Source organism: Dermacentor variabilis, unplaced genomic scaffold (genome assembly GCF_050947875.1).
Source record: "Dermacentor variabilis isolate Ectoservices unplaced genomic scaffold, ASM5094787v1 scaffold_17, whole genome shotgun sequence".
NCBI classification, from domain to species: Eukaryota; Metazoa; Arthropoda; class Arachnida; order Ixodida; family Ixodidae; genus Dermacentor; species Dermacentor variabilis.
In genome coordinates, this window is record NW_027460335.1 from 6813795 (window position 1) to 6837512 (window position 23718).

The 23718-nt window shown below is 47.8% G+C and overlaps 1 long non-coding RNA gene across 1 annotated transcript in view; it reads left to right on the plus strand.

The window, feature by feature from the left end:
* LOC142568154 (uncharacterized) overlaps positions 1-23718 on the plus strand; it is a 72494-nt gene that overhangs the window by 44466 nt on the left and 4310 nt on the right. The window contains exon 4 of the long non-coding RNA XR_012825373.1: positions 21675-21776. This is a non-coding gene — a long non-coding RNA (uncharacterized LOC142568154). The remainder of the gene's footprint in view (positions 1-21674; positions 21777-23718) is intronic.

The following is a 23718-nucleotide window of genomic DNA, read 5'->3' on the forward strand; positions in this document are numbered from 1 at the left end:
AACGACCAACAATTGCAAAATCCTCTACGCTAAAATGCTGGGAACATCGACGTCGGCAGTGATCACCTTCGAGGGCCCGCATGTGCCGTTCTACGTTAAAGTTGGATGTACGCTCACCCGCTGCAGACCCTACAGAAGGTCAGTCCAGTACTGCAGATCTTGCGATGAGATAGGACACAGACAAGACGTCTGCCCTAATCCAAACGACTAACTATGTGACGACTGCGGAGAACACAACGCTGATCCAAACAACCACCAATGCGAGGCGAAATGTAAGGTCTGCGGAATGCCCCTTGAAACGGCGAGTAGAGACTGTCGAAGGAAGCTGAAACCGGCCCCACCACCGTTGAGAGTCAGGGAGCGGTCAAGATCGAGACAGAGAAGATTCTGGTACCAGGCCAGCGTAGTAACTACCAACGACAACGAGCACATGATGACCATGTCACCAGCGCCACAGTCACCGAATGAGACCGAACAGACAAAAAGATCGAGATCAAAGTCGGGATCTAGATCGAAGGAAAGAGAACAGAGCAACCCCCGGATACAGGCAACGGGCATGGAACACGACAACACCCAGCGTAACGTAAGCTGGGCCAACGTCATCACAGGGCACAATCATACGTCGAGGAAAAATAATCGCGTTCAAACCACAATATACTCGAGGTACGAGGACACGATAATGGTTCTCCGAAGACAGAACGATGAATTGAAGCAAGAGCTAGAACAACAAAAGAAGAAGACACAAGAGAAGGAAGCTAGCACTGAAAAACAGCTCGAATACCTCATGCGAGAAATAGAACAACTACGGAGAGAAAAGGGCCAGCAATCGCAAGCACCACTACCGCGACCTTCAGCAACACAACACAGCAACACAACCAAATCCAGCAACACTGTCGAACCAAGCGGTGGTAACCAAGAACGACCTCAAGACACTTGAAGACCGCATCAACGCCAGCGTGACCACCATGATGGAAACCACAATGTCCACGGTAACACAGGTTATGCAAAACACGGTAACCCACATGATACAGACTGGGTTCCAGTCTCTCAAGAGCGAAATGGACAATCAGATTCAGGCCCTACAGAAAAAAATGACTCAATCGGGAGAAAGTTTCCGTCAACGCATCCACATGCTAGAATAAAGAGATAATACTCGCAAGAAGCCTAAGTACCCTGCGAGAGAAGCCAAGATCATGCAGACCCTAAGCGAACAAGATGGCGAGGCTAATTAAAGAGAAAAATGACTACAAGCAACACCGACGGCTCAAAATTCGGCAATGGAACTGTCATTCTATCCGAAGTAAGAGAAGCAACCTTGTACAATTCTGCATGCAGTTTAAACCGGACATAATAGCCTTGCAAGAAACCGAAGCTGAAGACTTCAAGGTCAGTGGTTACCTCAGTCGCGTCACCGACGGTAAGACGAGGACAGCAATCCTGACCAAGAAGGCCATCAACGCTCAACGACACGACATCCAACACCGCATCGAACACACCTTCGTTGAAATCGTACCCGAGAGAAAACAGCAGCAAAGCCTCTTTGTGTTAAACGTGAACAGCCCGCCAAAGCACCACCCACCTAAAGGATCTAGACAAGCTAATGCGAGAAGGGAAGAAGCTGAGCAAGGGTAACGGACAGATAGTCGTTGGTGATTTTAATACTCCCCCTGTGGCCTGGGGATATGCGGCCTCAAAGAAGAAAGGAGATGTACACAACATAGCCCAACAACACCTCCACACGCTACTCAACGACCCGCACACACACCCACGCGCATCGGCAACAGTGTATCTAGAAACACCAGCCGCGACCTCACCTTCGTACACGACCTCAAACAGTATGAGTGGAGCTGCATGCACGAGAATCTCGGTAGCGACCATTATATAGTGCAAACGATCATCCCGCACCACAAAGCGACCATGAAGGTTGGAAAAGCCAAGATCACAGACTGGCAGGCCTTTCGCAAAGATGAGAGCGCCATTAATGCGACGATAGACGACATAGAAATATGGATCAGAGGAGTCGTGGAAACAGCCGAGAAGCATACGAAGACAATCCAGCTATCGCAAGTCACCCCCGTGGTCGACCCCCACTAACTCCACTTGTGGGAGGCGCGGAGGGGACTCGCGAAACGCTGGCAGGGTAACAAATGCAACCGGAAACTCGAAATTCGGATCTCTAAGCTGATCAAGGAAACGCAAGAGTACTTTGAACAATTTGAATAACAGAACTGGCGCGAAAAATGTAACAAGCTTCAAGGGACCTTAAGCAGCAAGCGCACTTGAGCGAAACTCAAGACACTCCTATCAAAGAAGGAGAACAAGAACACCGCAAAACAGAAAGTGCAGTGACTTATACACAACCACCCGGGGAAAGAGGAAGACATTATCAAAGAAGTGAAGGAGAAGTTCCTCGGTACAGAGCGGAACATAACTGTAGATTCGCACTTTGACGAGTATCGAGGCAAACCAAATATAGAACTGGATCGGCCCTTCACAGAAGCAGAAATCGAGAGGGCCTTGAGCAAGCTCACCCGCAACACGGCACCGGGATACGACAGAATAAACAACAAGACAATCCGGAACCTTGACGGACCCTCTGTAGACGCACTCTTAAAATACATCAATGAGTGCTGGGAAAACGGTAAAGTACCACCGGAATGGAAACATGCCGAGGTAACCATGATACCTAAACCCAACAAGCCCATCAGCGTGCAGAACCTTCGACCTATATCCCTCACCTCGTGTGCTGGAAAACTCTATGAGCACATGGTGCACAACCGCATGATCGAACATCTCGAAGACAACGGACACGCCCCAAACACCATGTTCGGATTTAGAGCTCACCTGTCCACGCAAGACGTGTTACTTCAGATCAAAAAAGCCATCGACAAACTGGACACGCACAGCAAAAGAGCCATCCTTGCACTTGACGTGAAATGGGCTTTCGACAACGTGTCACACGAAGCCATACTGCAACACCTCAACGTATATAACTGCGGTAAAAATATATATAATTACATCAAAGCTTTTCTGAAAGAACGAACAGCCACAATGGGGATAGGCAACTTACGCTCTGAGAAATTCGACATACCGCGAAAGGGAACGCCACAAGGCTCCGTCATTTCGCCGATTCTATTCAATCTAGCGATTAGCTCGCTACCCAAACAACTGAAGGAAATAGAAGGGATTATCACGAAATATATGCTGACGACCTCACCATCTGGACTACGGGAGGGTCGACAGGTAAACAGCAAGACGCTCTGCATGAAGCGGTTCACACAACGGAGAGGTACCTGGAAGCATATGGACTGACGTGCGCTCCAGAAAAGTCAGCGCTCTTGGTGCTAAAAAAGCGCACAAGAGGCCGACAACCGGAGCATGTACCAGACCCGGATGTAAAGGTGGGAGGCATCATGATTCCGCAGGTAACGAGGCTCCGCATCCTCGGACTCCTGATTCAAAAGGACGGGGCCGGGGTAGCAGAGTTGGAAAACATTCAGAGAACAATGCAATAAATAACCCACCTTATCAAAAGAATGACGAGCAAAAGGCACGGACTCAAGGAGGAAGACTGCACGAGAATAATACAAGCGCTGCTCACGAGCATCGTCACCTACGGGACCCCATACGTTGATATGATGAACAGTCAACGAGACAAAGTAATCGCCCTCATCAGAAAATCCTACAAAATTGCGTTGGGCCTGTCGCCTTCCACATCCACAGTGAAACGACTCAAAATGGCAGTTCACAACACGTGGGAAGAGCTCGTGGAAGCGCACAACGTCAACCAACTGGAGAGATTAAAGCTAACAAAACGGGAAGAGCCCTGCTCCAAGATCTGGGATACCAAGTCGAGGATGAGAGGCACCTACCTCAGCGTATTACCCACGGGATCAGAGACAAGCTACACATAAGCACCATTCCCAGAAACAAGCATCCCGAGTACAACATGGAAAGGAGACCGGCGAGAATACAGGCGCTCAAGCACATACTGGAACGCACCAACAGCAAAGAAGAAAATGTGAGATACACGGACGCAGCTGCGTACAGAACAAACGACCGATTTGCAATCAGCGTGGTCGACGAGAAGGGCGAACAACTTACAGCCACATCCATACGTGCCAAGGACGCGAGCACAGCGGAGGAGCTGGGCATAGCCCTGGCCATCGCAACGTGCAAGAAGACCCTGATTACCGTGGTGACGGACTCGCAAGAAGCGTACAGGAGGTATGTCAACGGAAGGATCGGAAAGACAGCACTTCAGGTCTTGACCAACACCGAGATAGAAACAGCACAAATACTCTGGACGCCGGGACACGAGTCTCTCGCGGGGAACCAGGCGGCGCACGCCGCGGCTCGATATCATGCACGCCGAGCCATCTCCGACACGCAGAGAACACGGAACAACGACTGCGACGAGGATGATGAACGGATATCCAAGAAGTACTCGGACATCCTGGCGCACTACAGGAAGCAGAGGCGTCGCTACCCGCCCGCGCATAAGAAGATGAGTAGGGAGCAAGCGCTAACCTGGAGAAGACTCCAGGCTGGAACCTACCCGCATGGAACACTGCTGCACGCCATGTATCCGGGCACCTACCGGCTAGACTGCAAGTTCTGCCCGCTGGACACGCCCAACACCTTGCGCCATATGGTGCTGGAGTGCAGAAATAACCGCGAAGTACCACTGTCATCATCACCACCAGGCGATAACATGCAGGAAGAAGCGGATATAGAGGAAGAATCGGAAGACCAGTGGGAGGCTCTGCTGGTGACGCAAGACCCTGACAGCCAGCTACGGTTGGTGAACAGGGCTCGGGCGGCGTCAGCGAGCCATAGCTACCTGGACTGAGGAGGCCACCCACCTTTGGGCTCAAGAAGCCTTGTCTCACAATAAAGATTATTTCTCTCTTTCTCACCACTACATGTGTTAGATAAACGTATGTTCAGGGGTACAGTCATGCGCTACATTGCCCGATTCCTATTCGCATTACCGTGGAAAATCATCTTGAAATGAGCTCTCGTGTAAGTTTTTTTCACCAGAAAAATTGACTCGCCATCCTGGTCGTGCCAGAGTGGATGTCCAGCGAAGCCGTTCATAACCACGACTACAAGTGGTGAGGGGGGTATGCAGTGATTTATTGCTTGAGGGTAATGCTAGAAATGGTAATTTAGTGTATTGGCGTTAATGGGAGTAATAGTAATTTTGGCAGCACGTCGCATTGCCGTTTCTTTTTTCCCTTTGCCGCTCGCCGTAATTACGCGGCCCCTCGGGATTCTTAACTCTGCATTGCGTACCCACAGCGTGGCTACGACAACCATGAAATCACGTGCCAGGTTGGTCCTTTCATATACGAGAGGCTAGAGACGTCTCCCCCCCCGTCGCAAGCAGCCGTCGCCGCGCCAGCGTGCGCAACAGAAATGTTTACCGGGATGCGGGGAGCGCTACGTGCTTCGCATGGTTGTCAAGAGCACCTCATCATAAATCATCTCGTTCGGATTCTTGTTTTGTGCTTCTTCTTCATTGAAGCGAATGCTGTTCTGTATGTTGTATGCGTGATTCCAAAGAACGTATCCATTTTTCACTTCACTTCGCTGAGTGCTCGAAGCTTCTGCCTTACGGGGGTACGAGCCATTGCTCCTGCCCTGCACTGCCGCTGGGATCCGCCGACATTCTTGCTAACGGACGCGGACACGAAAAACTCCGACCACCTAGAGGCTAATAGTTTTGCTGTAAAAGCTAACGGATGATACAAACTAAGCAAAAGATACAGTGCATTCGGACGCGAGCTCCTCGCCGCCTACCTGACGGTGAGACACTTTTGGTATTTCCTCAAACGATGACACTTCATTATAATCACTAATAACAAGCCTCTAACTATAGCCGTCACATCCGCCCGCACTACTTAAAACCGTCCTTAAAGCACCCGTCCTTGTCCACATCGTTCTCTTGTGTCCGCGTATTAATTTGCGCTAGACTACCGTAATTATAATGCAAGGCCAACTTGAGCATGAGTCAGTCCTCTTTAAGTATACTAACAGGCCATGTGAAATTCGCCATCTGGAATTCCTGCCGGTAGTCACAGCGAATATTCCGCACGTAAAAGGCGGAGACAGCAATACTGCTGACAATCTAAGTCGAATCTGCAAGCTCATCAACGCTAACCTCACGCTTCAGCAACTTGCAGTTTTACAAGAACCGGACGAAGAACGGCAAGCTCTCCCGTCGTCCCATTCCTCGTCTCGCCACCTGAAGAAAGTGTACTTTCCCAACTCCTGCATACAGACTGTCTTTCACGTAAACGTCGGTTCTGGCCGTCAACGTCCTCACTTGTCTCTACCTCCCCTGACGAGTGCTAAAAACACAGCCCTAACATTTAGAAGCTAGTTGCATCGGCATGCAATCTTGTTCTCAGGAAAATACCTTTTTTGTACACAGCAGGTCAATCTTGTCACCAAACCTACATGTTTTGAGAATGAACAAGCTGAAACTGTTGCCAGTCTCAGTATCCCTTCCGCGGGAACATTTCTGCTAACTCACCAGCTCCGTTCTGACAAATGCATACAATGCATTTCCTAAAGTAAGAATTAATAAAATATTCTTAATTTGTTACAATATAATCGCTGGTACATTATGTGAGAAATGACCCCCTGTTCGAGTAATACAGCTCAAGACACATTTGTGCTACTTGAAGCAAGTGGGTTATGAAACCTTTGAGCAGACAAGAAAAAATATGTTGGGCAGCCAACTTTCCTGTTATACCAGGAAAAGCCCATTTCGGCGCAACATGAATGCCTGAATTATACATGCATATTCTACACTCATTACATTTTTTGGACTAGAGAGGAAACTTTACCCGCCGTGGTTGCTCAGTGGCTATGGTGTTGGGCTGCTAAGCAGGCGATCGCGGGACTGAATCGCGGCCACGTCGGCCGCATTTCGGTGGAGGCGAAATGCGAAAATACCCGTGGTGATTTATATCCGCGTCAAAGAACCCCAGGTGGTCCAAATTTCCGGAATCTCCCACTACGGCGTGCGTCATAGCTAGATCGGGGTTTTTGCAACTAAAACACCATAATTTCTTAAACTGAAACTTTGGTGCCGTTTACCGGCATGTTGCTGCTCCTGTTATTCCATTCTCTGCCGTTTACATCGGTCACTTACTTATCTGTGAAAAATTGTGCAGATCACACTCATTGTGGGAATCGATGATATGTGTACCAGTCTGCATGTAACTTTCTATCTAATATTACTTGAGGTTCCGCAAACTGTTACCATGTGAACTAACGTATTTGTGTAAATTGGGCAGCCGTGTGCATTGGCCGCGAGCATACGTTTATGCGACGACAATAGCGCGACGCTGACCCCATCGAAGGCTATCGCATGGCATAAAAAGGCATTGTATCTAGGGCTGCCATTTGACGCGAGCTTACGACATGACAATTGTTGATTTCTACATGGGTAGAGGCCGGACGACCGACATAAACACGCAATGTGAGGTCATCAGTGACTACAGTTATACATTCGTACGTACCTATGACTATGTTAGGTGGCGTATAGTAACACGACAGTCGCATTTTCACTCCAGCGCACATATGTTAAATCATGGTTAACTCGGGCGATGACGAGGTTGGCAAAACGTCGAACAGTGTCTAACTAGCGTAAAGAGCTACGAGGAGAGTGACTGGCAAAGTGGGCTGGTTCGTGAGATTGTGCACTCTAACATGTCGCCTCAGAGCGCGAGCTATGACGAAGAAAGACAAGAAAGTGACACGTAGCGTAACCGCCGAGCGTTTCGAAGAGCTGCCTGGCCTTAAAATGAGAAGAGGATGAGTGCGATCGTGCCCTAGTTACCATGCAAGCCTACTATCAGATCTTTCTTTAATGTATGTTGGAATAGGTATTTAGCACTAATAATTGATGATGGTGCTCCTTTTGATGTATTAATGTTACCGAGCCTGTTACCGAGCCTGTATTTTCGCAAAGCGGTAATAACTTCATACGAAGTGCATAAATCAGAAAGTTGTGTTCGGGAGCGGGTGCCACGTGTAGAAACTCTACTGCACATGAATCCTTTCTAATTCCCACAAGTTCAGCTCGTGTTGGGCTAGCATCTAAAATATGTTGTAATTCCTTTGGTATTTCCAGTTGAGTGTATTTATGTGCATGAGTTCTGCCGGCAACAAAAATAGAAACAAAGATCGTGGCTTAATGGTTAGAGAACCGGTCTGCTGTGCGCCATGGCAGCTAGATGTCCAATTTTACTATTGCTTACACATTATTTTCTTTTTACTAAAGCGAGGCGAGACAGGAACCTTCCTATCTACAGCAAAGTGCCAAGGATGAGTCAAAGAATGATTCCCATTAAGCTGACTTGAATGAAGCATAATATATAAATCGCATTCGCTTCAGCGCGTTATGTCCCACAGTATCAATTTTTCAGCTAGTTAAACCCTGCTATACGGAGCGCATATAAATATTACGTCGAAGTTACCGGCACGGTTAATCGTGAAACAGACTCGATACCGTCTTCATCGACAAATTATTCTGTTTTGCTATGCCAGAGCTTGCCAAACCGCTGGGTCCTTATCGCAATCATCGGCAGATAAAGCTTCCGCGAACAAACGTTTCCAATGTACTCAGTGTTTAAGCTGGGTGCACAGATGTTACGTTTGCCGCCTCTTGGCCACTTGACGCACTCGATGGAACGCTTTTGTGCTACAGCCGAAGCCTTTACCGCCAGCAACCTCCCCACTTATTAAAGAAGCTCTGAAAGTTTACTACCTAAACCGCGATCGGATTTATGTTGCAGTGGGTCCTCACAAATTACTTTTACCACCTGGGTTTCCAGAACTTGTATGCAATGCACGGTACGCGGGCGTTTTTTCCATTTTGCCCCCGACAAAATGCGGACGCCACGTCTGGGAATCGCACTCGCGATCTCGTGCTTAGCTGCTCAACGCCGCAGTCACTGAGCGACCACGACGGGCACTCTCCACAGTTATTTTGGTTCGCGGACATTTGGACAAACGTAAAGCTCAACATGGCCTTGGGCCGACGCATAAGTAGGAAAGAGCAGCAACGTAAAGCATAGCGTAAGTCTGTGTAGAGGCAACCCTACTTTGGTGGATCCAGTTTCACAGTGCTTACGCAGAAACTAGACAAAACTCGACTAATTCCGCGCGCACACGAACAATCGGCGATTACCGAAAACCCACAAGATTTCGCGGTAGCCGCACAGAAGGGAAAACGTCTATATTGGAGATCTTAGTCATAGATATTTCCAATTAATTTAGCTGAAAGTTAGCTATAGTATTATTGCTGAGGATGTTCTGGCGATCACAAAATCTGCCAATACCTACTGGGCCCGCTTCTTCACGCTTGCAATGTACCTGCTGACGACATCGCGAAGGAAAGAGCAAGCGATTTTGAACTCTTTTAGAGCGCAGCTCTTAATAGCTTGTCCTGCGGCGAGCGCCGGTCGCGACGCAACCGAGCGAAAGAGCAAAACAGCGAAACATGAAAGAGTGAACCACAGCGGCCGATAAAAGACGCGAGCCGCAAATGGCGGAGGCCAATGAGAGCGACCCTTACAGTATGGTGGCTAGAGGGCCATACTCTAGCCACCAGCTCTAGCCGCCATACTTACAGTGACGTGCACGGGGCAAACTGGTTTCATGCGGACCCGCCCGGCCACTCGATGCGTATTCGTATCTGGTCACAGCCGAACCGCTCCATTCGTACTATCGTGCGCTCGCGGCAGCTTTCGCTCGCGCTTGTTTGGTTTACTTGGTTTGGTCTCGTTCGATCTTGTTTCGATTGTCATGGCTTGAGATCGTTTGATTGCGAAAGCAATACTACGCCAGGTCTAACCGCTCGTCGCGTATGCCGTGCCCCCCCCCCCCCCCCCCCTCTAGAGCCGGCGCTGCGTGGCTTTGGCTTAGCTAAAATCCCTTGATAATTTGAAAGGGGCGACACTCTTTGAACTCTGCCACCGCCGCGCGACCTCCTCGCCTCCTCCTCGCCCCTTGCGCGTTCGCGCGCGGCAACCAGTTCTGCCCCGGTTTTTCTGCCCGACGATTGGTCTCCCTGCCGTTCCGCTGGGAAACGCGCGGATCTTAAGTTTTGCTTGTTTTTCTTTTTTGTTCGCGTCATTTTCCTTCTGCGCACGGCTGGCTCGGCGCTTTAGCTCGGCGTAGCGAACGTTGTACACTGTGTTTCCTGCTCTATGTGCTAGCGCTATGCCGGGCTGTTGCGCATATAGCTGCAGCAAGAAGCCTGAAGATGGTTATACCGTTTTTATGGTACCACAAGGAAAGCGTGACGGCTTGCGCTGGAAGCAGTGTCTGCATGACAGTGGCCGAAATAACTTTGTTCTGACAAAGAACAGCGTTGTTTGCGAGCTGAGGTGCCTTTCTTATAGCTCGAAGAAATGCATCCCGTAATGCTGCATTTTTTTTTCGTTCTTCCGGCCTGCTCACCAGCGTTTTTGTTGCGGTTGTCCTTAGTATGCTTAATATTCTGGGGCGGCTCCATCACCTCGCACGTCGCTCTCTGTTGTTATTCAGTCGGAAGTGCAGCATTATAGATTCCGCTTTACGCCTTGAAAAAAAAATATATATATAGTGGCAAGTATACCCGTGGTATTGCAGGTGATGCGCGTTAGCTAGTCAACATTGAGTTTCTTTTTTAAGTTTTAAGGCGAAATCCTTTAGATCTCTGTTTCAAAATCGCGTTGTAAACTGGAAGTATCACGCGACCCAAGGAAGGCCAGAGGTGACCCAAAGCATGTCCACCCTTGTATAACAGAATGATTACCCAAGTTAATTAATGAATCATTAGTGATTGTCATAAGGTGGATAGGGAGGATTAAGGTTAATTAGAGTGTATTAAAGATGATTAAGGAGGATTAGAGTGCATTAAGAAGGATTAAGAAGCATGAACAAAGATTAAGGTGGGTGGAAGAGGATTATGGTGGATTAAGGTGAAGGGTTGGTGAAAGGCTAGTAAGACTGAGTAGGGTGGATTAGGGTGCATGAACAAGGATTAGGGGGGATTAAGGTGGGAAAAGGAAGATTAAGGTGGATTAAGGTGAATTAGGGTTGATAAAGGAGGATTAAGACCGATTAGGATGGATTAGGGTAGATTAAGGATTAAGCCACACATAAAGGGATGTGCCACAAGCAATACTAGATCAGACGCGCCAAGTAAAGCATCTGATCATGTGGCAGAAAAATTGTCTGGAGTATAGAACTCTCCTCAAAGCTCCCTTTACATCGGTATACCCAGTTCATACAGCTTTAAGAAAAAAACCAACCACCTCATAAACGTTGCCTCCAGCCGTTTATGCCGTTATTGCCGTTATTAGCATTTCTCAAAATTTTCAACCCCACTGGAGTGCGCAACTGGCCCAAAATAACACGCCTCCATAGAATCCTGCGGCCCGTCCGCGGAAGCCCAGGAGGAAAAGCGCGCCGTGCGCAGCCGACGGGCGAGGAGAATCAAGGAGGAAAGCGCCGTGAGGAGGAGAGTGTCGCTACTTTCAAATTATCAAGGGGTTTTAGGCTTAGCAGGTGGAGTGACGTCAGCTCTGTCCGTTGCTATGACGATGCGTGACGTCATCTTGCTCCCCGGCGCACCTAGAAGGGAGCCGCTCGTCGCGTGTGCCGTGGCCCCCGAGCCGGCGTCTCTCCGTTGATTATTCTCCTCTATTGACCTTCGCTCCGGCTATTGGCAGATTGCCGTGGACGATCTCGACCGCAAGGAGACTGCCTCCCGACGGTCTTTATCAATTCAAAGTGATGCCGTTCGCTCTATGTAACGCTCCTGCCACTTTTGAGCGCATGAGGGACTCCCTTCTTCACGGTTTCAAATGGTCCACGTGCCTGTGCTACTCGGACGACGTTATAGTATTCTCCCCAACATTCGCTACGCACCTCGAGCGCCTCTCAGCAGTCCTGGACGTTTTTCGGCGAGCCGGTCTGCAACTCAACGCATCGAAGTGCCAATTCGGCCGTCGCCAGATTACCGTCCTTGGACATCTCGTTGACGCGAACGGAGTGCAACCGGACCCAGGCAAGATCCATGCTGTTACGCACTTCCCTGTTCCAAAGTGTGCCGAGGATGTGCGCAGCTTCATCGGCCTTTGCTCGTACTTCCGCCATTTCGTGAAAATTTTCGCGGCCATAGCACGACCACTAACCGAGCTTTTGAAAAAAGACGCCCCTTTCCAGTGGGGCGATAACAAGGCCTCTGCATTCTCGCTTCTAATCGACCTTCTCACAACGCCTCCCGTTCTGGCCCATTTCGATCATTCTGCGCCTACCGAAGTCCGTACTGATGCCAGCGGTCACGGAATTGGCGCAGTACTGGCACAACGCCAGCGTGGCCACGACCGTGTTATCGCTTACGCCAGCAGTCTCCTCTCGCCCGCGGAGCGCTACTATTCCATCACTGAGCGTGAGTGTCTGGCCCTAGTTTGGGTGGTTGCGAAGTTCCGCCCATACTTATATGGCCGACCCTTTTCCGTTTTCACAGACCATCACGCGCTTTGCTGGTTATGCTCATTGAAAGACCCTACAGGAAGACTTGGTCGTTGGGCCTTACGCCTCCAAGAATATTCGTTCTCTGTCACCTACAAATCTGGCCAACTACACAAGTACGCTGACAGCTTGTCTCGCTACCCGGTAGACGAGCCTGACGACGCCGACAGTAGTACCGCCGACGGCATTTTCTCTGTCTGCCTTCGCTAACATCGCTGATGAGCAGTACCGCGACCTATCGCTGCGACTACTCATCGAGCGTCTGCGCTCTACACCTACCGACGCATCCGTTCGCCGATATGTCCTGCAGGGCGGCATTCTGTACCGAAGGAACTTCCTTCCTGATGGCCCTGATCTTCTTCTTGTCGTGCCAAAACATCTACCACAGACTGCTCTTTGCGATGCATGACGCACCCACTGCAGGACATCTTGGGGTAACCCGCACGTACGACCGCGTCCGCCGCCGCTTCTATTGGCCTGGTCTCGCTCGCTCCGTCCGACACTGTGTTGCTGCCTGTGATCCTTGCCAGCGTCGCAAAACACCTCAGGTGCTACCTTCCGGTCATCTCCAGCCGATCACCATCCCCGTGGAACCATTCTTTCGTGTTGGATTAGACCTCCTCGGTCCCCTTCCCACGTCATCTTCTGGGAACAAATGGGTGGCCGTCGCAACTGATTACGCCACCCGATACGCTATCACGCGGGCTCTCCCTACCAGTTGCGCCACAGACGTCGCGGACTTTCTCTTGAGTGACATTATCTTAGTGCATGGCGCCCCGCGAAAGCTGCTTACTGACCGTGGACGTAACTTCCTCTCGAAAGTTATCGCCGACATTGTGCGTTCCTGCTCTATTCAACACATGCTGACTACCTCATACCATCCTCAAACCAATGGCCTGACAGAGCGGTTAAACCGTACTCTTACCGACATGCTGTCTAAGTACGTTTCGAAGGACCACCATGACTGGGACGTTGCCCTTCCTTACGTCATATTTGCTTATAATTCTTCCCGGCACGACACCGCCGGATTTTCCCCATTTTATCTACTCTACGGTCGCGAACCGACCTTGCCCCTTGACACGTTACTTCCTCCTGCTGCGATCTCAACAACCGAGTATGCGCGCGACGCCATCGCCCTCGCCGACCATGCACGCCAGCTTGCCCGTGCTCGACTGACGGACTCGCAAACCACGCAGCAGCGTCAGTACAAAGCCCGCCACCGTGACGTACAGTTTTCGCCTGGTGCACTCGTGCTCCTGTGGTCGCCCTCTCGTCACGTCGGACTTTCAGAAAAGCTCCTTTCGCGATACACAGGGCCCTACCGCGTGCTGCGCCAGGTGACGGCTGTGACGTACGAAATTGCTCCTGTGAGCTCAACCTCGTCATCTACTCTGGCATCTAGTGATGTCGGGCACGTCAGTAGGCTCAAGACCTACTACACTGCTTCAGAGTCCGGCCCTTAGTCGCTCCGGGACGGCGCTTTTGCCGCCGGGGGTAGTGCTACGGGATAGTAGTTCCAATGACGAAGAGCTGAGCAGTAAGAAGACGACGACGACGATTGGAAGCTTGCGCGGGCTGTTGCCTCTTGGCCAACTGCGGCGTATTGTCTTGTAAATATACTTGTAAATAACTTTTCGTCGGTGTCTTCCTACGTAACAATATGACGACCTCCTCGCCTTGCGCTCGCTCCGTGGCGGCTTGACTGGGATATATAGCGGTGCGCTACACGTTGATCACTCTCGCCATGGAAGTTACCGACGGAGAGTCTATATCTGAATCTAGTTACTCTATTGCTTCGGAACAGTTAAATTCTACGGCGAAAGCTAAGCAAGCAAGGAAGAATGAGAGAAAGCGGTGGCGACGTGCCGAGGAAACTGCTTTCGCAATTCAACCAGGTTTAAGAAGAGCTAAACCACAGCCAATTTTTGTAATCTGATTCTACGCACGACGTGATTCTGCAGCACTTTCTGGAAGCCAAGCGGCACCAGCGATTATACTGAAAACTTCGACGAGTCATGAGCAAAGCCGACGCGCCTGATCCGCAGATCAGATTTTCAACGATTACCGAGTATGCTACATGCCCCTCATAAACTGTTTGCTTCAGTATAACGCGAAATGAAAGCACGTATAGAGCTGCGCTCAAATTTCGCATTAGGGGGTGTTGTAATCGTCAGTGATTTTTTTTGTAGGAAATTGTAAACTACCAGCTGCAATCAGTGCAATCTTATTTGGCCCATAGGACCACAGTTTACAGATCAGCATCGTTTCCCTACTACGTCAAAAAAGTGCCGCATTAATGTTCGCGTCGTATTGAGAAGGAGACGCACTGTTACAATGGGCTGGTGTGAAACCAACTCACGCGGCTACTTGTAGTCGACGGGCAAAATATCCGCAGACGAAGTGATGTAAAAACCGAGAACTACAGTTCCAGGTAAAAAAAAAATGTGCAGATCCGACGAACTTTGGGAATCCTTTTCATGTGAAAAAGTTTGTAGCTTCTCGGCTGTCTAGCTTTCCTGGTGTTCCTGAATGCGCTGCTAGGTAGACCAAGGTCTTTTTGTAAATTGTGTAACTGTGTTTGTGGGTGCCGAGTGTACGTGCGTATTACGATAGAAGCATGGCAATTGTCCCTTTGATGATGATCGTATGGCGACCATGGCATGATGGGGTGAGCTTACATGCGATAGTTGTGTTCCACATAAGTGCTGGGCGAGCGAAAGCTAGTCAAATGTGGATTGAGACGTCGTCAGCAACTACTTTTTATAGAATCACAGATACTTAAGGTTAAGTGATATGCTGTGTCTTGAAACGACGATTTCATTTAAGCTCCGGCGAAGACATGTTACAAATGGTTAACTAGGTCGTTCATGAAGTTGGCACAACGTCGCAAAGCTTCTACATAACGTAAACTGCTACGAGGTAAGTACTGAGAAAAGTGAGTTTGTCCTGAGACTGTGCAATCCAACACGGCTCCTCCAAGCGCGAGCTGTCGCGAGGAAAGACGACGAGAAAATAGCATGTCACGCACGCGGCGGGTATTTAAAAAATTCTGGCTGCTGTGGAAACAGAAAAGCACGCGTGTAATTCAGTTTTGCCTGTTATAATGTACTAAGCAAGGCAATGACGTGACAGAAAGTGATCGTGGCCTAGTGGTTAAAGTACCGGGCTTCTGCACTCGACAGGAGCGATTGAATTTGGCCATCGGTAACACATAATCTTCTTTTTGATGTGAGAGCGTTATCTGGCTCATTGAGCGCGAAGGGGGTGTTTATCATCTGTAGCAGCGAAATGGCAGCAAAATTCCCACTAGCTGCGACGCCACGTCGCGAGCGCACCTCGACGGAGCAGAAGAGGTTAAAAGGTGCACCTGTTGCCGCTATTGCGCACCAGGTGTCGCCAGGTGTTGCCTGAGGTCAGAGAGCATAGCCATGACGTCACGTAACAGTCTCTCTCGGAAGCCTGTGTTATTCGCGCTTCGTTGTCCGCGCAAGCTCTCGCCTGCGTTGTAAGTGCGCCTCGGTAAGGCCAGGCCTCGCACACTCTCACGTTCAATAAATGGCCACAGAGGGCGAAAAAATCGACCGCGCGCCGCTGCTAACCAAACCAGCATAGTAGAATCCCTTCGGTATGCTTACGTTAGTTCCAATATTTCCCGCTAGAGGCACCGTAAAATGCGCCATTTTATTTTGCAAACTTTCTCCTACAATTATCGAAGCCTTTTTATTACATAAAAAAAGAGGGCAAAATGGTCATTGTTAATTAGATATTGTACTTTTTATTACTAAGCTTATTCTTCCTTTGTCACTATAGGCGCAAATAGCGTTTAGCATCATCGATCTTTCACGTGACCTCTGGTCGGGATTTAAAATTTTCGCCGGTATTTTCGAGTGCACGGTTCACTCGTTCGTACACGTAGACTGGTTGCTTCTTTGTTGCTAAAACAAGTTCATTTCGCTTCGATGTCTTGCGTTATTTAACTTGGGTTGAAGTGACGTGTTTACAAGCGGACATGTAAGCCCGAAAGTTGGGTTTCGGTCGTGAGCCATTCGGAACACGTCTGCATCGCAACGGGAGCTGGATGTTGCTGCGGCTGACAACGGCAATAACGGTGAGTCGTTTAACACCGCTGCTTGAATCGTTATATAATAGCCCTCTTATTAACTTAGAGGCGGGGATAAGTTAACGAACTAGATCCTGCATTACATATGGTCAGTCAGGATCTCAGTTGGTGTTTTCTAAATAAACCTTTACTTGCGAGGCTGTCATTATACACACACAATCAGGAAAGAAAGAGCGATATCGGAACGCGTGTCTCATTTTTCATCTTATTGTAGCCGTGGTCATAGGTGACTGAGTAGACTTATCAATATACATATAAAACTTTTTCCGAGTCTGCCGGCAACTTCTTTCGTCCACAAAGCCGAATAATACTTTGGTAAAATGAAGTGAAAGTACAGAATTTAATGTATTAAACAGTTGGAAGCATGATAATTCACCCATATTTCGTACTTGTTGGTTCCAAATGTTCTTGCTGTTTAGTTTGGTTTACCGTAGGGCATTTATTTTTGCAGTAGTGAAGCGGTGCATCACGTTCACGCAGAAAAATAATGCATCAGTTCTAATAGCTTCATGACTTTCATGAATTTTCTTGTGGAACCAGCATTGTGATCTCTTCTAGTGTATTAATGAACGCACAAATGTTCTCATTTGTGATCTTAATGATACTGAAGTTGTTGACATGCATTGTTGTTAGGCAGACATCAATTTTATGGACAATAGCAATATTTATTTGACATGCTGCTTAAGCACCCTAGAACAGACAGTGTACATCCGCATGTGTTCTGTAGTCGCAAACCATTACAGTATATATGTCACATCTTTTAGCATTTCATATTGCAAAATTGTGCTTTTTCAATTTCTGATTCAGTCAAAATTTCTGTTCCAGACATGCAGTAATGAGGACGGCACCAGTATAAAGCAACACGCTCCACGCATTAAACAGAAGCTGCTGCCTGCTACAATAAGGCCATGTTGTGGACGTTGGCTGCTGTTACAAGGTAAACAACACATGGTTCAGAAATAAATATGCTTGATATATGCAGTATTGGCTTGCTATTTGCAGCAGATATAAATGTTTGTTCATATTTATGGTTCAGTATAATTGGTTCGAACATAAAAGAAAACACACATGAGTTTGGCTCATCTGTGCTGTCTGTATCTCGAGTCACCGTTCTGCCCCAACAGAGTCTACGCTAAGCACATCTTGTTCATCACAGGAGCTCCTATCTACACCAACAGGAAGGGGCTGGAGCTGAATTTGCAAGGCTTTTACACCAGGAACAAAGAAGCGCACGCAGAAGAATTTGGATGAGATATCAAGTCTGCAGAGGACTGTGCCAAGACTGAAAAGAGCTTCAGCCACCATTCCACCAGCACGGACATTTGGCTGAGTCATCCAGGTAACTCAAAAAGGACTTTCTAGAAATTCCTCGTCTTCAGATGCAGCTGCAACTTTTGACCAAGCACGGACGACGCTAGTTTCGTCAGTTTGCCCTTAATAAGCTTCCTGGGCATGTCAATTCCATTTGTGCCAAGTGTTATTTTTCTTCTATAAATGCAAGCTTTTTCATTGCCCATTCTCGTTAGAGATCATTCATCCTCATCCAAATATAAAGGTCAACTGATTCTTTGCTGACACTTAATACCAATCATTGTCTAGTAGCCTAACATATCTGTAGCAGTATCTTCTAGTCTATGTTGTTGTGCACAATTCCTCTCCTCAAATAGCTGATGGAGCATCGGCATGGGTCTTGCATTAACCTACACACCGTGTGCTATGTACCATTTTACTTTTCTTGATGTTTAAAGCCTTCGATGCTTGCAGAGCAGAGTGGCTTCTCTCTTGAATGCAAGTTTTCTCATTTTCCATATTCCTGGTCTCAATGATTACTCTTCTTTCTCGATAGCCTGGGTACTTGCGCAAGCTACATTGAAGTGACTGATTACAGAATCTGGTTTGGTGCCCCACTTGGTTGTCGTAGCCGTGTTACGTTTCTCGGATGTGGGGGCCTGGTCAATTGCATTGGTAAGCATTTGCTCCTGCAGTCCACACAGCGACATAGACTTCCAGTATACACACACCGTGACTGGTGCTGCCCGTTCGTTCTTTCTTGCTGCAACGATGGGAAAATTGTGCTTGTGGCCTACCTCGGCCATTATTTGCTCAAAACTGAGACCAGCATATATGCTTATATGGTTTGAAGTGTATGAAGTTGATAGCCGTATGGGTGGAAAGGCCCGCAAAAATGGCTGCCGAAGATGATGCCCACGAAAGCGACTTGTCCATATTGAGGCAAAGTGGGACAACAAGTGTTAACCACACATTAGCGTCCCTGGAAATGAAATAAACGTGGAGGTTGGAAAAGACTTAATGCTAAAATGCCGGGTAGCCCATGTCGCTGTGTTGGTTGCGGCAGCAGATGCCTGCATCACCTGATTGCTTCGCAGTGGAAGTTGCTCATCTTTAACGGCGACTGTCGCTGCAAACAGGTGGTACACACTGTCCAATCTGTTTGTGGTGCTGGTTGTCGCTCGTTACCAGACCACCACATGCGACGAAGGCAAGCACTACGCCTGTAGGTAGGCGGCTGAATGTACCGTAAGAGACCCATGTGCGTGAATGCTCACTGTTGCCATGTGGTTCGTAGCCAATATATAATGTATTGTCTGAACCCTATGCGGTGATTAATTGCTGTTTAATTTTGCTGTTATCTCACTTGGTTACGGTCGCTGTGTTATGCTTCTTGGATGTGGCAGCCTGGTGAGTTGCATTGGAAAGCAGTCTCTCGAAGTAAGTATTTGCTCCTGCAGTCTGCACAGCGACACAGACTCCCAATTTACACACACCATTATTAGTGCTCCCTGTTCACCCTCTCCTGCTGCAGCCATGAAAAAATTGCGCCTGTGGCCTTTCTCGGCTGCGATTAAGCACGAGCGGAGACCAGCATACGCGCTTATGTGGTCCGACGTGTAGGAAGTTGATAGCCACATGGGTGGAAACGCCCGCAGAAGTGGCTGATGAAGGTGATGCGCACAAAAGCGACTTGTCCATATTGAGACAATGTGGGACACCACGTGTGAGCCACACATTAGCGGCCCCCGAAAAAAAAAGAAACGAGTAGGTTGGAAAGGAGTCAACGCTAAAATGCCGGGCAGTCCATGTCACTGTGTTGGCTGCGGCAGCAGATGCCTGCGTCACCCGATAGCACCGCATTGCAAGTTGCTTATCTTTAACAGCGACTGCCGCTGCAAACAGGTGGGACACTCTGTCCAATCTGCCTGCGCCGCTGGTTGTCGCTCGTTACCAGACCGCCATGTGGGACGACGACGGTGAGCCGTTTACGAGCTCGCGTCAATGATTCCAGCGTATCTCGACATGCAAATTCTATTTCTGCTATTGCACGAGAATGTACACTGCTTGTCTTCTGCCAGTAAAGTCGCACGTTATGTTCACTCCCTTGTGGATTGTTTATATGGGCGTCAGCAGAGGCTCTTTGGTCTCTAGGCATTTAGAACGCACCGGCTACGCGGCAGCCGAGGCATGCGGCATAGCCGGCGGGGCGAGTACGACGCGTACGAGCGAATGCAAGCGTACACGACCGGCGAAAAGCAGCCATATTGAATATTGCTCTAAAAGAAATGCGCATTTCCGCTTCCTGTTTTAGCAGCGCCATCTGGCGTCCACCTAGGTAAGTTCCATGCGCTGTCGCTGCTTATTTTCGAACCACTGCGGAAGGTACAGTTTCCCTTCTCTAAAGTTGTTCTTTATTCTATAGTAAGGCCAAATCAAACGCGCCAAGTGTCTTAACGCGTTCGCTTGCCCGCGAGGAGTTCAAAACGTGAAGGACCACTCAGCGGCGTTCAGTTGGATAATAATGCTTTCGCATTCACCACTCACAAGAAGTGCTTAGGTGTCGTCGCATTTTTATTAAAGCGAGACGAGACAGCAACCTAGCTATCTACCCCAAAGCACGAAGAATGTGGAAAAGAATGCTTCGCAATAAAAAGTGAGGGGCACATATTACCATCCTATATTTTGAAGCGCCAATTTCAAGAAGGAGAAAGAAAAGATGATTGCTTGAAGTTAGGAGCACCAAGAGTGTCACTGAAAATTAGCGAAACAGCAACCTAGCTATCTACCCTAAAGCGCGAAGAATGTGGAAAAGAATGCTTCGCAATAAAAAGTGAGCGGCACATATTACCATCCTATATTTTGAAGCGCCAATTTCAAGAAGGAGAAAGAAAAGATGTTTGCTTGAAGTTAGGAGCACCAAGAGTGTCACTGAAAATTAGCGTGTGCTCCCACAAGTTCGTACAAGTCTCCTGCCCTTTTTTATTTGAATCTGCAACCGGCTTTGACCAAATTCTGTAATTGATATGGTGTTAAAGTATGATATTTCTAGCATATTTTTTACTATTATGACGTGTGTATTATGCAAAAGATTGTGTGTAAGAAAGAAAGAAAGAAAGAAAGAAAGAAAGAAAGGAAGAAAGTAAGCAGTGCAACTAATGGCGCTTAGACTAGCAGTAGTAGATTTTGTAGAAATATACCTGCATATTGACACGTCGACTTGTTTATCTTTTTCGGGTGAGCGCTTTCCACCGTCGAACAAATGTTATCGCGCAGCCCGGGACGCGCCGGCACGTATCGGAAGTTTCTGGAAAGTTATCGATGGTCCAATCCATCGTCTGTTGTAACCAAACCTTGTTTAATCTAATGGCATTTATGTGCGACGCGAATGATGTAAGCTTTCTGAAGGACACGTGGGCACCAGCGATTTCTCTGCAACGTTCGATGGCTCGTGCATAAAAGCCGACGCGCTTGAACCGCAGATAAGATTTTCGAAGATCGCCGACTGTGTTCGCCGCTATCGTTGTTCCTTGAGTGTAGCTTGCTTTTCAGGGAACAAGTTCGCCCATTGAAAGGCCAGTTTCGTCAATCACAGTTCTACTGCCTTCTTCACCGTCACACTACTACGTGACAATATATAGTTTTCTTCCCGATAAAAGTATGAGAGATGTATAGGATTGTGTGTTCAGTATGACCTTGCACGAATGTTTTATCGTTCCAGCTTCACTTGTAGGGGGCTGTTCATTTCCCTGGAGCAGAAAGTGCGGTTTATTGAAGTGGCCGCAATGCAGTATAGATAAGAAGCTTTGCATGTGTGCCTGCTGTGAGTGAACATTTCTTGCCCATATTAAGTGCACTAGTGATCAACCATTTATTCAATGTTATTAGAATTACATTGTTTGCATAAACACGCATTGTGCTGCTGCAAATTTGCTCAGAACATATATTTAATAGCGCCACAGCGCTATAAAAAGACCTGAGCGGGTTGTACAGCCAGTTCTGTGTCAATATGACGAACCAAATATATCTTGATAAAAGTGTGAAATAATCACGGCACGTGCATTAGCACGATGGGTGATTTTTTAACAGTTACTATGTTTAAGGTGCCGCAATATGCCATTAGCAGGCCGACGAAAGCAATCACAGTATTTGCTTTCGCAGCACTTATGCACTGTTCATTAAGTTAGAGACCTATGTTTCCGTAAGTTAGGAAGGTGGTGACCCGATACACACAAGAAGGTAATAATTTTTTGGCTAATTATTCCGTTGTTACAGCGGACGCTGCATTTTGCATCTTCGGTATTATGCAGAATTGTACCAGGACATAATTTGTGTTTTCAATCTAAAATAGAAGATATGCCTTTTAAAACGACAAAAAGACATTAGCACAGAGGTTATATAATGCAGCATGATAGATGGCGAAAAAGCCAGGTGCTTAAAGAGAAACGTTATGTAACAGTAAGCATGAACTTGGACCAGAAATAGAGTTACAATATGAAATGAAAATGAGAAAGAGACAAAGGTGCCACTGTAACAAACTATTTTAACGCTAGATAAGTGCAGACAGTAATTAGAGGCAACAATACCAAATAAAGGATATTGCACCCTTTGGAGTAACGGCGAGTGTAGTTGGGCTGATTCGTGTATTTCAGTAATTCAAACTCAAAAGCGCTAACAATAGGCCCAAATGCGAAAAGAGACGAACACGGCATCGTGTTCGTCCATGCTTGTCTCGAGCCTGTTGTACGCCATGTCACTTTCAAGTTACACTGGTGCAGTTTGTAGAAATAATAACAATGAATAACAAAGTAACATATGCTTGACGTCAATAAGAGAGATATGTTGCTCTAACCACATGTATTAATTAAAAATTTATAAATGTTTGTTCATTTGCACGGGCTGAAGATTGGGGGAGTTGGAAACGATGCATCTTGAGTGTGTTCGCAGCGCACATATACTTGAGAAATGGAACAGACAGAGTGAGATAGCGCTGACTTACAACTAGCCTTATTTTCATTCAAGAACGAATATATACACTGGTAAAAAAAAGAAAGAAACAAGGCAAGAAACCCATAACTCATATACAAGGAGAGTGACTGATAATTCCACGGTCATAATTCAAGTACATGCAAATATTTGTCTTAAGACCTCGCAAGAAATTCAAATTCGCGATTTGGCTGTGCGAAGGAAGGTGTGCTCGTACACGTATCATACAGCTTATTTATTATTTGAGCCTCGATACGTTTGCGATTTAGCTGGACTATATATTTTGCAATCACTTTGCATTCATTAAAAATGTACGCAACCGCAGTCACGGCAGTGAATGCCAAAGTTACCCGGCACTGCATTTAAAAAGTTGTGGTGCCCACACAACCGGTCGTTGACATCTCTGCCTGTTTGCCCGACGTGCCTTTTCCCACATGACTGTGGACCACTAAGTTGGTGACGAAACTTGAGCTGTGTTTGACAGAAAAGGCTGGGGCGCACTTGAGGGGCTGCGTACACCAATTTGCACAACTAGTGGAGTTACTCAGCGGCTGAAAGGACGACCTGAATCGTTTTAAACCCATGCGAGACATTCACTGCATAGAACAGCAGAACCAACCACCTTTTGTCAGTGAGGTCAGGTACTGTACGGACGTCTCTGCCGAATCAGCCTCAGCGTCCTTTCGGCCAGAGCACGAAGCAACGTTTCAGGGAAACCGGCGTTCAACAACCGCCCTACCGGTGTGTCAAAACTGGTCTGCCGGGCGTGAGGGAAGCAT